Below are 14,358 nucleotides of genomic sequence, written 5' to 3'. Positions count from 1 at the left end.
AACGCCTTTCGAATATAAATATATTTATATATGGCGCCCCCCAAATTAGGTGGGCGCGGAGAAAGGGAAGCTCTCCTCTCTCGTGGTGGTGATGGGGGGGTTGATGTTGTCGCTGTTATTTTCCCCCGCCTCCCTCAAGAGACGGTGACAGGTGACGACTGAGGCGGTGGGAGGAAGAAGGAGGCGAACGCGGGGCGCGGAGGAGTCGCCCCGGCGACCACCACCGAGCAACTCTCCTTCCTCGGGCTCGTCCGCCTTCCCTCAGCGGTGCTTCTGTCGGCGGCTGCCCAGCCGAGGCATCCTGAGCGCGGGGCGCCCTCAGCCGCCGCCGGTCCCCCTCAGAAGGTCTCCCCCATTCCGTCGCTTCAGCAGCCCGCCCGTCCCCACCCCGCCCGGCTGAATTCCAGCTCCTTTCCCCCGCCGCTTTCTCCCTCCTCAGCGCCCGCGATTTTATTTCTCTCGCTCTCCTCTAATGGCGGCCGCGGCAGAGGCGAAAAAGGCCGCCCCTCCCCCACCCGCCATTGGCCGCCCTCTTTTTTTTTCCTCCTTTTTTTTTCATTCGCCTTTCTCTCCTCCCCACCGCGCTCGAGGTGATTGGCCGCCGGCGCGTCACGTGACGGGGCTCCCCCGCCCGCTGGCTCGGCGAGAAGCGGGGAGGAGAAGGGGGAAGGAAAAAAAAAAAAGAGAGAGAGAGAGAGAGAGAGAGAGGATTTCGGCGGTGAAGGCGACGTCCTGCCGCTAGGGGTGCCGGAGAGCAAATGAGAGCGGCGGAGGGGCGTGCGGGAAGGCGTAGAGGAGGAAAGGGGGGGAGCGAACCAACAAGCTCAAGTGGGAGGTGCCTGTTGAGAGGGCGACATCTAGTGGCCCGGTGGAAAAGATGCAGGGGAAGAAATGAGTAGAGAAATTGTTATTCTTTCATTATAATCACTTTTATTTATTTATTTCGTGATATTTATATACCGCTAAATATAAAATTTCTAAGTGGTTCACATATAAGTCTACACAGTTCACTGTTACTGCTATTATTACTATGGTCATTATTTATACTACTGTTTTGTCACTTATCTTTTTATGTTACTATTATTTTCTCATCATCGCTATTAGTATTCTTCTCAATATAATTTCCTATTACTATTATTGTTTTGCCACCATTATCTTTTGCTATTATGTCATCATCACTATTCCCCTTCATGGATCACTGCCTTGTTGTGGCGAAGGGGCTTGCGTAACTCAGTGAAGCCATAAGCTATGCTGTGCAGGGCCACCCAAGACGGACAGGTCATGGCAGAGAGTTCTGACAAAATGTGGTCCACTGGAGAAGGAAATGGCAACCCACTCCAGTATTCTTGCCAAGAAAACCCCATGGAACGTATCACAAGGCTAAAAGAGTTGACGCCGGAAGATGAGCCCCTCAGGTCGGAAGGTGCCCAATATACTACTGGGGAAGAGCAGAGGGTATTTCCAAGTAGCGCCAGAAAGAGTGAAGCGGCTGGGCCAAAGCCGAAAGGACATTCAGCTGTGGATGTGTCTGGTGGTGAAAAGAAAATCCGATGCTGTAAAGAACAATATTGTTTAGGAATCTGGAATGTCAGATCAAGGTAAGCTGGAGGTGGTCAGACATGAGATGGCAAGACTGAACATCGACATCTTGGGAATCAGCGAACTAAAATGGACAGGCATGGGCGAATTTAATTCAGGTGATCATCGTATCTACTACTGTGGGCAAGAATCCCTTAGAAGAAATGGAGTAGCACTCATAGTCAACAAAAGGGTGGGAAAAGCAGTACTGGGGTACAATCTTAAAAAAGATAGAATGATCTCAGTACGAATCCAAGGCAAACCATTCAACATCACAGTAGTTCAAGTCTATGCCCCAACCACTGAGGCCGAAGAAGCTGAGGTTGATCGGTTCTATGAAGACCTACAACACCTTCTAGAACTAACACCAAAAAAAGATGTCCTTTTCATCATAGGGGATTGGAATGCTAAAGTGGGAAGTCAAGAAATCACCGGGATAACAGGCAGGCATGGCCTTGGTGCACAAAATGAAGCAGGACAAAAGCTAACAGAGTTTTGCCAGGAGAACACGCTGATCATAGCAAACACTCTTTTCCAACAGCGCAAGAGGCGACTCTACGCATGGACATCACCAGATGGTCAATATCGAAATCAGATTATGTCCTTTGCAGTCAAAGATGGAGAAGCTCTATACAGTCAGTGAAAACAAGACCTGGAGCTGACTGTGGCTCAGATCATGAGCTTCTTGTTGCAAAATTTCAGCTTAAATTGAAGAACGTAGGGAAAACCACTAAACCATTCAGGTATGACCTAAATCATATCCCCGATGAATATACAGTGGAGGTGAGGAATAGATTTAGGGGATTAGACCTGATAGACAGAGTGCCTGAGGAACTATGGACGGAGGTCCGTAACACTGTTCAGGAGGCAGCAACGAAATCCATCCCAAAGAAAAAGAAATGCAAGAAAGCCAAGTGGCTGTCTGATGAAGCTTTACAAGTAGCTGAAGAAAGAAGGGAAGCGAAAAGCAAGGGAGAAAGGGGAAGATATATCCAACTGAATGCAGAGTTCCAGAGAATAGCAAGGAGAGACAAGAAGGCCTTCTTAAATGTACAATGCAAAGAAATCGAGGAAAACAACAGAATGGGAAAGACTAGAGATCTCTTCAAAAAAATCGGAGATCTCAAGGGACCGTTTTGTGCAAAGACGGGCATGATAAAGGACAAAGAAGGCAGGGACCTAACAGAAGCAGATGAGATTAAGAAGAGGTGGAAAGAATACACAGAAGAACTATACAGGAAAGATTTGAATGTCCCTGATAGCCATGATAGTGCGGCCACTGAACTTGAGCCGGACATCCTCGAGAGTGAAGTCAAGTGGGCCTTAGGAAGCATTACTAACAACAAAGCTAGCGGAGATGACAGTCTTCCAGCTGAGCTATTTAAAATCCTAAAAGATGATGCTGTTAAAGTGCTGCATTCAATATGCTAACAAATTTGGAACACTCAACAGTGGCCGCAAGACTGGAAAAGGTCAGTTTACATTCCAATTCCAAAGAAGGGCAACGCCAAAGAGTGTTCAAACTACCGCACAATTGCGCTCATTTCACATGCCAGCAAGGTGATGCTCAACATCCTACAAGCTAGGCTTCAGCAGTATGCGAACCGAGAACTACCAGAAGTACAAGCGGGGTTTCGAAGAGGCAGAGGAACTAGAGATCAAATCGCCAACGTTCGCTGGATCATGGAGAAAGCAAGAGAATTCCAGAAAAACGTCTATTTCTGCTTCATTGACTATGCTAAAGCCTTTGATTGTGTGGATCACAACAAACTGTGGCAAATTCTGAAAGTGATGGGAGTACCAGACCACCTTACCTGTCTCCTGAGAAACCTGTACATGGGTCAAGAAGCAACAGTAAGAACCAGACATGGAACAACCGAGTGGTTCAAAATTGGGAAAGGAGTACGACAAGGCTGCATATTGTCACCCTGCTTATTTAACTTATATGCAGAGTACATCATGAGAAACGCCGGGTTGGATGAATCACAGGTCGGAATTAAGATTGCCGGGAGAATTATCAACAACCTCCGATATGCAGACGATACCACCCTAATGGCAGAAAGCGAAGAGGATCTCAAGAGCCTCTTGTTGAGGGTGAAAGTGGAGAGTGCAAAAGCTGGTTTGAAACTCAACATTAAAAAAACGAAGATCATGGCATCCGGCCCCATCACTTCCTGGCATATAGAAGGGGAAGAAATGGAAGCAGTGACAGATTTTACTTTCTTGGGCTCCAAGATCACCGCAGGCGGTGACTGTAGCCATGAAATTAAAAGACGCTTGCTCCTTGGGAGGAAAGCTATGGCAAACCTAGACAGTAAAGTAAGAAGCAGAGACATCACCTTGCCGACAAAGGTCCGTCTAATCAAAGCTATGGTTTTCCCAGTAGTAATGTATGGCTGTGACAGCTGGACTATAAGGAAGGCTGAGCGCCGAAGACTTGATGCTTTCGAACTGTGGTGCTGGAGAAGACTCTTACGAGTCCCCTGGACTGCGAGGAGGTCAAATCAGTCCATCCTAAAGGAAATCAACCCTGAGTGCTCATTGGAAGGACAGATCCTGAAGCTGAAGCTCAAATATTTTGTCCACCTAATGCGAAGAGAAAACTCTCTGGAAAAGACCCTGATGCTGGGAAAGACTGAAGGCAAAAGGAGAAGGGGACGGCAGAGGATGAGATGGCTAGATAGCATCACCGATGCAATGAATATCAACTTGAGCACACTCGGGGAGAGAGCGCAGGACAGGAAGGCCTGGCGTACTATGGTCCATGGGGTCACAAAGAGTCGGACACGACTGAACGACTGAACAACAACAACATCACTATTACTACTTCGCATTCTTGACAAAATGGTAATATAAATTATATTGACATATTTTATGTTATTTTATCATCTTATTACTATTCTTGTCAATAGCATTTTATATTACTATTACTGTTTTGTCATTGTTATCATCGCTAATACTACTATATTATTACTATTCTTGTCAATATTTTATATTATATTGTTTTATCATCTTTATCATTTTATATTATTATTTGTTGGTAGTGTTATATTACTACAAGCTGGCCCCCCAACAAAATGCGTCAATGTGGAGTATTCTGGTTGAGGATGCCGGACAAGCCCTCTTCAAAGATACTCCATTCCATTTCCTCTGCAAAACCACCCTCCCAGGGTTTTTCAAATTATTTTCAAACTAATATTCCTTGGCAACTGAGTATACTCATTCCTCATTGGAGCTTCTCATTAGGGTTCTTTCCCCCAATGATTTTTTTTTACACTTCTGCAAATCTCAGGGTTCCTCCAAATCTGTTCGTGCCCCTTCATGTGTATGGGTGGTGCTCTTTTGGCTACATAAGGATCAGCACTTACTCCTGAACATTATGGGTTCTACCCTTAAAAGTGATGTCACAATCATTTAAATAAAATAAATTGCTAATAGAGGGAATTGCCATTTTGTATTATTACTACTACTACTAAAGCACCTAACGTTTTTCTAACCACTACGCAGATTGTATAAACCACAAATAACAATAAATTATACTATGGTATGATATTATTCTTTATCTATGCATACATCTATTATGTCTATTATTGTGTCTGCTGTCTCTTTCTATGCTTCATATTAAAACTCTTAACTAAATGCAGACTGTGTGACTTCAACACAATCCTGCCTGATGAAGACTTCTGCTCACTATCTTGTGATGTTTGGTTGGTATTGTCCAGCTGCTGATTTTGATATTACTGTAGTTATATAGATTGTAATTCTGATGTTTTTGTGTTGAGCATAAAATCAGTCACTTTGTGCTTCTTTTTGGAAGGAAAAGTGGGGCACAAAATTTAAATGAACTGAGAAAAAGTGGAATGAAAATAATCACTGTTCATTGTTAATTAATCGTTTGTTAAACTTAATGGGGCTTACTTCTGAATAGGCATGCATAGGATTGCAATGTTTGATGCATTTAGATCCAATTAGACTGGAGACTGTGTGCTTCAGTGGATAGAGTTTTGGGCTAGGGCTGGAGAGATCCAGTTTCAGATCCCCACGAAGCACAGCAGGTGACTTTGGGCCAGTCACTATTTCTCAGCCTAACCTACCTCACATGTCTGTTGGTAGGATAAAATACCGGTGTTGGAGAGCCATGCACATAATGCCTTGAACTCCTTGGAAGAGAGATGGCGTAAATATCCAACACCTAAAACGAGCGCAGAACCTCTTTCAGCCCATGAGCTCAATTCCATCTTCGAGAAGTGCCTGGGGGCTGCATTCCAGCGGTGAGCCAGGCTGAAGGCAAAAGCAGCAGGACCAAAAGTACCAGCATATTGTAGCTTTAATCTCTTACTGCCAGTAACTAAGCCTTAGGAGTGGCATTTCAACCTTTTAGAATCGGGGGGGGGGGGGGAACCTGCACAAAAGCCAGGAACAAGCGGTGGCTGGAGGAAAGGGGAAACTTGGAAGGCCAGATTTGGCCTCTGGGGCTCGACGTTCTGCACCCCTGACATAAAAGCATGATGTGTTACCCTGGATTGCCAGAGAGATCCGTTCATAGGTACTGAGAGATAAAAGTAGCGTATATGTTCAGTGTTATAAGGAGACTGGGGAGACCAGGGTCAAACCCCCAAGACACAAAACACGCTGGGCGACTCAGTATAATTACGATCTCCCAGCCTGGGCTACCTCACAGGGCTATTATAAGGATAAAATGGGTGGAAGGGAGAACCATGTCTACTGCCTTGAGTCCTTAGAGGACAGAGTGAATAGAAATGTAACAAAGAAATAAGTATTAATCTCGGGGACAGGCAAGCTTTGAACTGCTTAACAGCTAGCCATTATGCTTCAGGCACTCTTGCCTCATTTTATCCTCAATGCAACCCTGTGAGGTAGGCTAAGAGACTGCAGCAGGTGATTCTCCAATACCTGCACCTGATCATTGGGGGTACAACACCAGACACCCATTCTATGAGTCTACACAAGGCGATAAAGAATATTGAGGACTAGAGTATTGTTTTAGACACGTGGGGCTCCAGTCTTCAACTGAAGGTTCCCAGCACAGAGATTTTATTTTTTTTTAAGTCAGAAATGGACACTGCTCTGGCATAGTTCCCAGTTATTTCAATTTGTGCAGAACAACTTCCTACAGATTGGGCCCCAGCTTCATTTACTAGAGCAGTGGAGGAATGCTACTTGGTTTTTGTGCCTTGGGCATTAAAATGTCATAGCCAACCTGGACACAATTTTAGACTCTTGTGTTGAAGAATTCATGCCAATCTGGATTTTGGTCATTTGTTTTGGCTCTGCCACTTCTCCAAGTGCCATGCCGTGAAAAGACGGAGCATTTCTACATGAGGCTTTTATTGCACGCTCATGATTGGTCACTCATGGAGTTCTGCGGCTCCTTTACACATTGTCATCAACTTCCAGGGGCCCTCCCGTGCTATCTGACCTTTATCCCAGTTTTTAAAAGATTGGGGATAATGCAGTAATAAATATAAATCTGCTTTAATGGCTGTGTGAAATTGCACAGTTCTGCAATAACACAGAGCCATCTGGTGGCTGTATAATGAAAGATGTAGTACTTGCAGACAAAGGAAGTCCTGGAGAAAAAGCCCATGTCAGCCCAAGTAAGGAGCCGATCCTGCAAAGAAACTGGAAGCAGAAGGCCCAGTAAGGGCATCTCTACACCAGCCTAAAATCCTGCATTTAACACAGGGCTTTCTGCTTCTGTTTTAAATGCAGAATCACAATGACTCCCTTTTTCAAATGCTTCCTTCCCCTCCCCTTCCCCCTGGTATCTGAGTCTTCCATTATCTTTCACTGATCACGCTCTTCTTCTTGCCACTTTTCCTCTTTTTATGGCGGGAATGCAAGGGGAACACAATGAGGTAATTTGATAGCTCATTATCTTCAATCTATTTAAAAATGGAACAAAAGGCATTTAGTGCAAGAGACGCTTTTGAGGTTCACGGCATCATGTAAAGAGCCCACAAACTTCTGTGAAGGAGCAATCTCAATCGTAGAATAAAAGCTCCATGTGAAGAAAGCCTAAGTTGTGGAATAAAAAGCCTGGTATGGCGAAGCCCACAGACTCCTTATTTATTTGAAATTATTTTTAGGCCGCTGTTAAGGGTGGAACCTTCTCAAGGCGGTGTACAGGATGAAAACCATAGAAAGAGGATACAATAAAAACAGTAAGTACATATTCAATACAAATCCTTAAAACCAGAGATTACCAATCAAAATCCATACTTTCCCCATTTTGTTTTAATAGGAAATCGCAGGGGCCCTGCCTGCATTACCGCTGAACTCTGCTGCTTCAAGAGATCTCTCTGCAAAAGTGTTGGATTTTTCCTCCAGGACATGGGACTTAATAACACTGCAAACAAGTCTTTATCTCTGTGCAGAGAGATAATTACTCTTAACAACCAACATGCCGCACTGAAACTTTGGGATGGCATTTGTGAGTGTGCGCGTGTGCTGTCAGTTCAGTGGAGTAACTTCTGAGCATCTCCTGCTAGCTGCATGGCCTCGTTTCGGTCACTGTGGAGAAAACCATCTGCTTAGATTTTCTTGGAAAGGTTCTTATGCTCCAAAGGGCCCTCTCTACCACTCCCAATACCCCGTGTTCATCCCCAGCTGCTACACGTCAATGAGCGATGAAGGAATTCATCTCTCAGGTTTAAAAAAAAAAAGCATAACCCAAATTATTTTCTAATTAGGACAAACACACACAAGTATCTTTCCTAGTGCATACATACCTGACTTGAAAAAAGAAAAAAGATGAGAACAAAACACACAACATGTATCCTACCAGCAAATGCAAATGTACTTACTTGCTCATTGAATCGTTTCAAAATTGGTCATTCGACAGCACAAACTGATGTGTATATAGTGGTTAGAGCAGAGTTCCTTGCTCTCTCTAGATGTTTTGGACTACAACTCCCATCAGCACCAACCAGCATGGCCAATGGTCAGGAAGGCTAGGTTACCATTTCAGACTAAGGCAGAGAAGACCTGGATTCAAAAACCCACTCAGCTACAAAGCAAACTGCAACTTTGGACCAGGTGCACACATACACACACAACCACACTCTTTCCTTCTTTCTGTCTAACCTACCTCATGGTTACCTACAGGGTTGTTGTGAGGATGAAATTGGATGAGTAAAAAACTATACAGGCTGCCTTGAGCTACTTGCAGGAAAGGCGGGATATTCAAGCCATAACATTTGTAAAGAATTTAAGTCTTACAGGTTTGCAGCCTTAGACATGCAGAAAAGGCAAGCATCCCCTCTCACGTTCCATGCCATGGCGTTTTAAATTTAGTTTATTTCATTTATATCCTGCCTTCCCTCTAAAAAATAGAGCTCAAGGTGGCTTATGAGAAAATACAGCTAAAATACAAAATTATAATTAAGGGAAAAACCCAATCAATAGAAGAGAAATAAACAGCACCCACCTGTTAAAACCTACGTCAGCACACAAGTCAGGTTAATATTTAAGCTGATGGTTTACCATGAGCATATTACATTTCTGTGGTGCTAAACATCATGATTATTTTTAGAGAAGGCCCTAGGTATGCATGCCAAAAGGGTAAATCCTTATAAAGTGGAAACTATTTGTCCTATGGTGATAACTGTAAATATTACAGAACATATAAACAGAAATTCAACAAACACTCTTGAAATACACTTCTTTCCTACAATGTAATCATGAATAGATCTAGGAGCAGGATGATGAGAAGAGGAAGAGAAGAAGACGACAACAACAACATGGGATATGTGCAAAAGGCAGGATACAAAAGGAACAAGCTACAGGCAAGCGGGGAAGGAGGGAAACCAAGCAAATTCAGGTACAAAGCTTTTCCAGTAATATCATGAGGATAGAATCAGGCAGGGATTGGTGGATAATGGATAACATACGCCGTCTATGCCAACCTAAGATCCGGGGGTGGGGTGGGGATTAAAACATGAAATACAGCAATGATATAGGCAACATCCTAAACCTACTGGCTGTGCCATCACCACATCAGGTAGAAGTGAACCTAACATGGGCACAATGCCCTTTGAAGGTGCACTCCAAATATCCTATGCCCAGCAGAGAAGGGTGATTTTTGCCTCTCCGTCTTCCTTGTATTTTTCTCCCCTCTAGATGGGCTTCTGAGCCCATCTAGAGAGTCACACTGCAGGGGGTGGGTTCAGGGCTGGAGAAGCCACTGAATACTGCAGGTCCTGGCCTCTCCCCTCCTTTCTGACTGGATCACTCCCTTTCCCCTCTCCCCACAATCTCATTAGCAAACTCGGGAAGCAGACAGCACAGTTCTTTCTGCAGTGGCTGCAACGGGGCAGGGATGGCCATCACAGGGAAATCCTGTTCACTTTTGTCTTGACGGATCCCTGCAGCACCCAATTTGGCAAGCATTTGTGAGCTGAGCAGTGGGTCAGTTCCTGAAAGTTGGGAACTCCCCCCCGCTTTAATCTGTGAGCCACGATTCGCGCAAAATTGCTGGTATTAATATTTACAGAAATGATTTGTGCAAAATTGTGACTGTAAATAGATCTATTTGCACAAAATTCAGGCATAAATAACCATTTATGCCTGCAATTTTGCACAAACTGTGCTATTTACAGCCATGATTTTATACCAATCATCACATCTTGTGGCAGTAAATTCCATATGTTAATGACAACTTTGTGAATGAGCACTTTGTCTTATGTGTCCCAAATCTACTGCTAATCAATTTCAGGGTGACCCCACCTTACAGTATAATAAGGAAGAAAAATCTTATTTCTTTCTGCTTTCTCCACACCATGCAGTGACAGCTTCAGGTTTTGGAGGGCCCTTGGAAAAGACACCCTAATTGGGACACCCCGTACAATGAGTCTACCTCCTCTCCGCCATTGTCACCAGCTGCTCTTGCACCTCAACCTCTTTCTCATCATGGCTACTGCTTGCTTGATGGGCAGAGAACCAGTGAGCGAGTAGGCTGTGGCATCTGCTGCTCCTCCTTCTCACCACCACCATTTGACTGGATCAGTGCAAGAGGCAGGTGAACAAGCAGGCTGCAATGGTGAAGCGGAGGAGCAAGTCCAAGGGGCTCTTGTTTGGTGGGTATTGGGTCCTCGGCAAATGGCCGACCATGCCTACCCTTGATGCCGGCCCTGACACAATGCATACATTTTATACTCCTCCAAATTCTCTGTGAAGAAATTAAGCCAGGTTTACTAGCACATTATGGGGTTGCCCTAATCAACACAAAGTTTTCCGAATATTTACTGCAGAACAGGAGTTTATGTGCTTGAGCGCAAGAGGGCAAGGTACAAAAAAGTATTTACATACTGAGTGTTCCTGTGGACACAGATCAAGTAACTTAAATCGTAGCAGGTGTATCTAAGAACTAGTGCAGCATACGCACATAACGGCGAGCAACATAAGTGCATGACCTCCCATGCAGATAAATGACTTTATTCAGAACTGATAAGATCCTTTGACAGGGCTGACTCCTATTTGCATAGGGGTATGCAAGCTTGCAAGTTTCACATGTGCTCCGGTAGCAGGTAGAAAAAGCTATCTGTGTAACTCAAAAGACTGTATTTTAATTACACGACAGGCAACTTTTTTGTTCCGCCTGGTGAAAACCTCTGTCCAACTCAGAAATCAACAAATCTCAGTCCAATAAGATACACATCCACCCAAATTGGGTCAGTGCTGAAAGGTGGAATACTTCTCACAAAGGTTGAAGTGCTACTTAGTGGAAAACAGCGCTGAGTGCAAAGAGTAAGAAGCGTACAGTTACTTCCACATATCACTTTGGAGGAAGGCCTGTGTGTGCGCGCGCGTGTGTGTAGGAACCAAGTCCTTCCCTATGAACAGTTCATTAATGTGGCGACGAACAACAGGGCAAGAGAACACTTTATTCCCGATAGCCTAAAAATTATCTTTGAGCCCATAAATCAGCATGGTTCTTCCTTACCCCACATCAGACAACAAAGCTGATTTATTTTCTGTAATACATAACATATAAAAAACCAAAAAAAAATTAATATTTGAGGTGAGCAGATGGCGCCGTAGGAAGAAAACGCAGACTGGCAGACAATACATTTGATTTCACGAGCCTGGGACATCTCTGGCAAGTCAAATGTTCTAGTAGCGGGAGGAAAAAATAAAGTCAGCATTGGCTTCTCTGATCTGCTATATAAAGACAAATGTTCTTCTTCTCTTCCCCTGCCTCTCTCAGTTTTGGTCCTGAAGAACAATGGCAGGCTCTGGAGAAATCCGTAGAGTTGCTGCAAAAAGGGACAAGTGCGATAAGAACACACGCGGAAGGTCTCTGGTTCTCGTATCTCCAGTCAAAAGGGCCAGGTGATGAGAAAGACCTTTCCCTCTGCTTGAGACCCTTAGAGGGCTTCTGCCAGTCAGAATACATAATATCGGGCTAGATGGACAAATACTGACCCGTTATTTATTGAAAACGTTTCAACCTCAAAGTGGATAGCCTCTCTGTGGGAACCAGACAGGCGGGGGTGGGGGAAGGAGGAGGAGTTTTCAAACCTATTTCTTGGGGATGGAGGCATCTATAGGAAGCAGTCTAGAAACACCTTCCTTAACCTACTGCTGATTTACAGGCTAGAGTCCCCTGTCAGATCATCAGAAGGGCTCTAATAGCCCCCCCTCCTTAAACTGGTACCAAGGTATCAGGGCCTTTGCTGGGAACATTCTTGTATTTACTGCCCGAAATCCATCCTGCTTGGACTTACCGCCATCTGATCCACTCAAAGCACTCTTCACCCAGACTCTCCATCATATCTGGACCCTTCTCTGTTTGAACCTTGTATTGTTAAGAACTTGCCATGAAATATAATGCTGGAAACAACATCTCTAATGCCTTGCCCACTTTCTTGTTCGGACTCAAGCCTTCTTTAAGGTCCAAGATCACCACGAAATCTGGGTTTTTAGCCTGCCTGGAATCTAGTGTAGTAGAGGCCTGAAGGCAGAATATCTCTACTGCTTGGGACTTCCACCTGCCTGCTGTTATCCTGAAACCTGGGGTTAGTCTGCCTGACACCACGGACCAGAGAGGCCCTGAAAGAGAACATCTCTACTGCTCAGTGCTCTTATTCTCTCTAGTTTGGATTTATCATGTCCCTTGATCTTTGATCTGCCTTGACACACATCCCCTGGAAATTACAACGTAGACTCTATTACTGGACTGATTTGTCTCTAGGGACAGACTCTGGCATGAAGCCCCAGAGTTGACATTCATTGTTGGATTCCAACACCTTGGAACTTGGCTTGAACAGATCATCCGAATGGCTTAGTCACTACGGTCTGTAGAGTCCAAGTCTCATCTTGTAGTTCGCTTTCTTTAATATTGTAGCTGCCTCTTCAAACTGAAATGAAATGTTTGCTTTCTACCTGCCTCTACCTGACTTTTCTATCTTATTTCTATCCATTCCTGCATCTGATGAAGTGGGTTTAGCCCACAAAAGCTCATGCCTTAGTAATAAAACACTGTTAGTCTTTAAGATGCCACAGTCCCTTTTTGTTTTCATACCACAGACTAACACAGCTGCCCCATTTGAGTGTGTGTGTGTATTCTAGTGTGTAACTTGCTCTTGAACTACATCTTGGACTGCCTGGAATGTTATCTTGCCTGGATTTATTATGACACTTAACCTTGCCTTGGATTATGAACCGCAGAGATCCTGACTTGGGAAACTATAATGGGACTGATCTCTGGCACGGTTGAAGTAGTTAGGCTTTGGACTGTTTCTTGAACTAAGCCATCGGCCTACAGCCGTTCACTGAGCTATAAGATTTCTGAAGAGTGTAAGCATTAAGCTTTTACTATGCAATTTGCTACAATAAAGAGTCTCACTGATTTGGGTGTCCTGTGTCAGCATGCCAGAGTGTGTGCCAGAGAAAATGGTCCCATGTCTCAAGGTGACTTACAACATGAAAAACAACCAAAGGAATTAAAACAATAAAATAACAAATACAAAGATAACTTAAAGACTAAAAATATATATTCTGGTATAAGCTTTTGTCGACACTGTCTACTTAATCAGATCCCATGAAGTGTTAACCTCAAATTGGCAGATTTATATACACATGCTATAGCAGGGAGGGGGGGAAAGGGGGGGAAAGGGAGAGAGAAGTAAACTGCATTGTCAGAGGGGACTGAAGAGCAAAAAGGGCAGACAGTGATAATTCCCTTAACAGTCGCCATTTGCAAACCATTGCTGGGTGAGAACAAAGACATCATTGCCTTCTAACATATGTAGTGTGTTTATCCTTTTCCAAACCACAGGGAATAGAGGCGAATCTCTTGCGGAATTGATACAATTGATGAATTGATAAAATAGTGAATAAAACAAATACAGGTTAAAACACTATGAAAAAAAAACATGGCAGAGCAAATGCCTGCCAGTAAAAAGGCAAGCATTTCATGCAGCGACAGAAGGCCATCAACCGTTACAAGACAGGCTTCCCTAGGGAAGGCAATCCGTGACCTAAGTGCAACTACAGAGAAGAACCTCTTCCATATTCCAGCTAAACATAGCAACATAGGAAGCTGCCTTATATTTAGACAGACCACTGGTCCATCTAGCCCAGGAGTATTTCCAGCCCTGCCTGGAGATGCCGGGGATCAAACCTGGGACCTTCTGCATGCGAAGCAGGGGCTCTACTACTGAGATACAGCATCTCCCCAGCTCAGATGTTGGCAAGATGTAAGGAGAGCTTCTTTTGAAGACTGGAATGAGCAAAACAGGCATATCTGAGAAAAGA

At 44.2% G+C, this 14,358-nt stretch overlaps 1 long non-coding RNA gene across 1 annotated transcript; it reads left to right on the top strand.

Annotated features, from left to right (window-relative positions):
* Positions 1-7,684: 7,684 nt before the first annotated feature.
* Positions 7,685-8,306, top strand: LOC146334901 (uncharacterized). The gene is made up of 2 exons (XR_014786195.1): positions 7,685-7,763; positions 7,844-8,306. It is a non-coding gene; the product is annotated as an uncharacterized LOC146334901 (long non-coding RNA).
* The last annotated feature ends 6,052 nt before the right edge of the window (positions 8,307-14,358 follow it).

This window comes from Heloderma suspectum, chromosome 16 (genome assembly GCF_057233095.1).
Source record: "Heloderma suspectum isolate Gila_16-S chromosome 16, 16-S_ref, whole genome shotgun sequence".
Lineage (NCBI taxonomy): Eukaryota > Metazoa > Chordata > Lepidosauria > Squamata > Helodermatidae > Heloderma > Heloderma suspectum.
The sequence above is the reverse complement of the archived record's forward strand: the minus strand, read 5'-3'. Positions and strand labels throughout refer to the sequence as shown.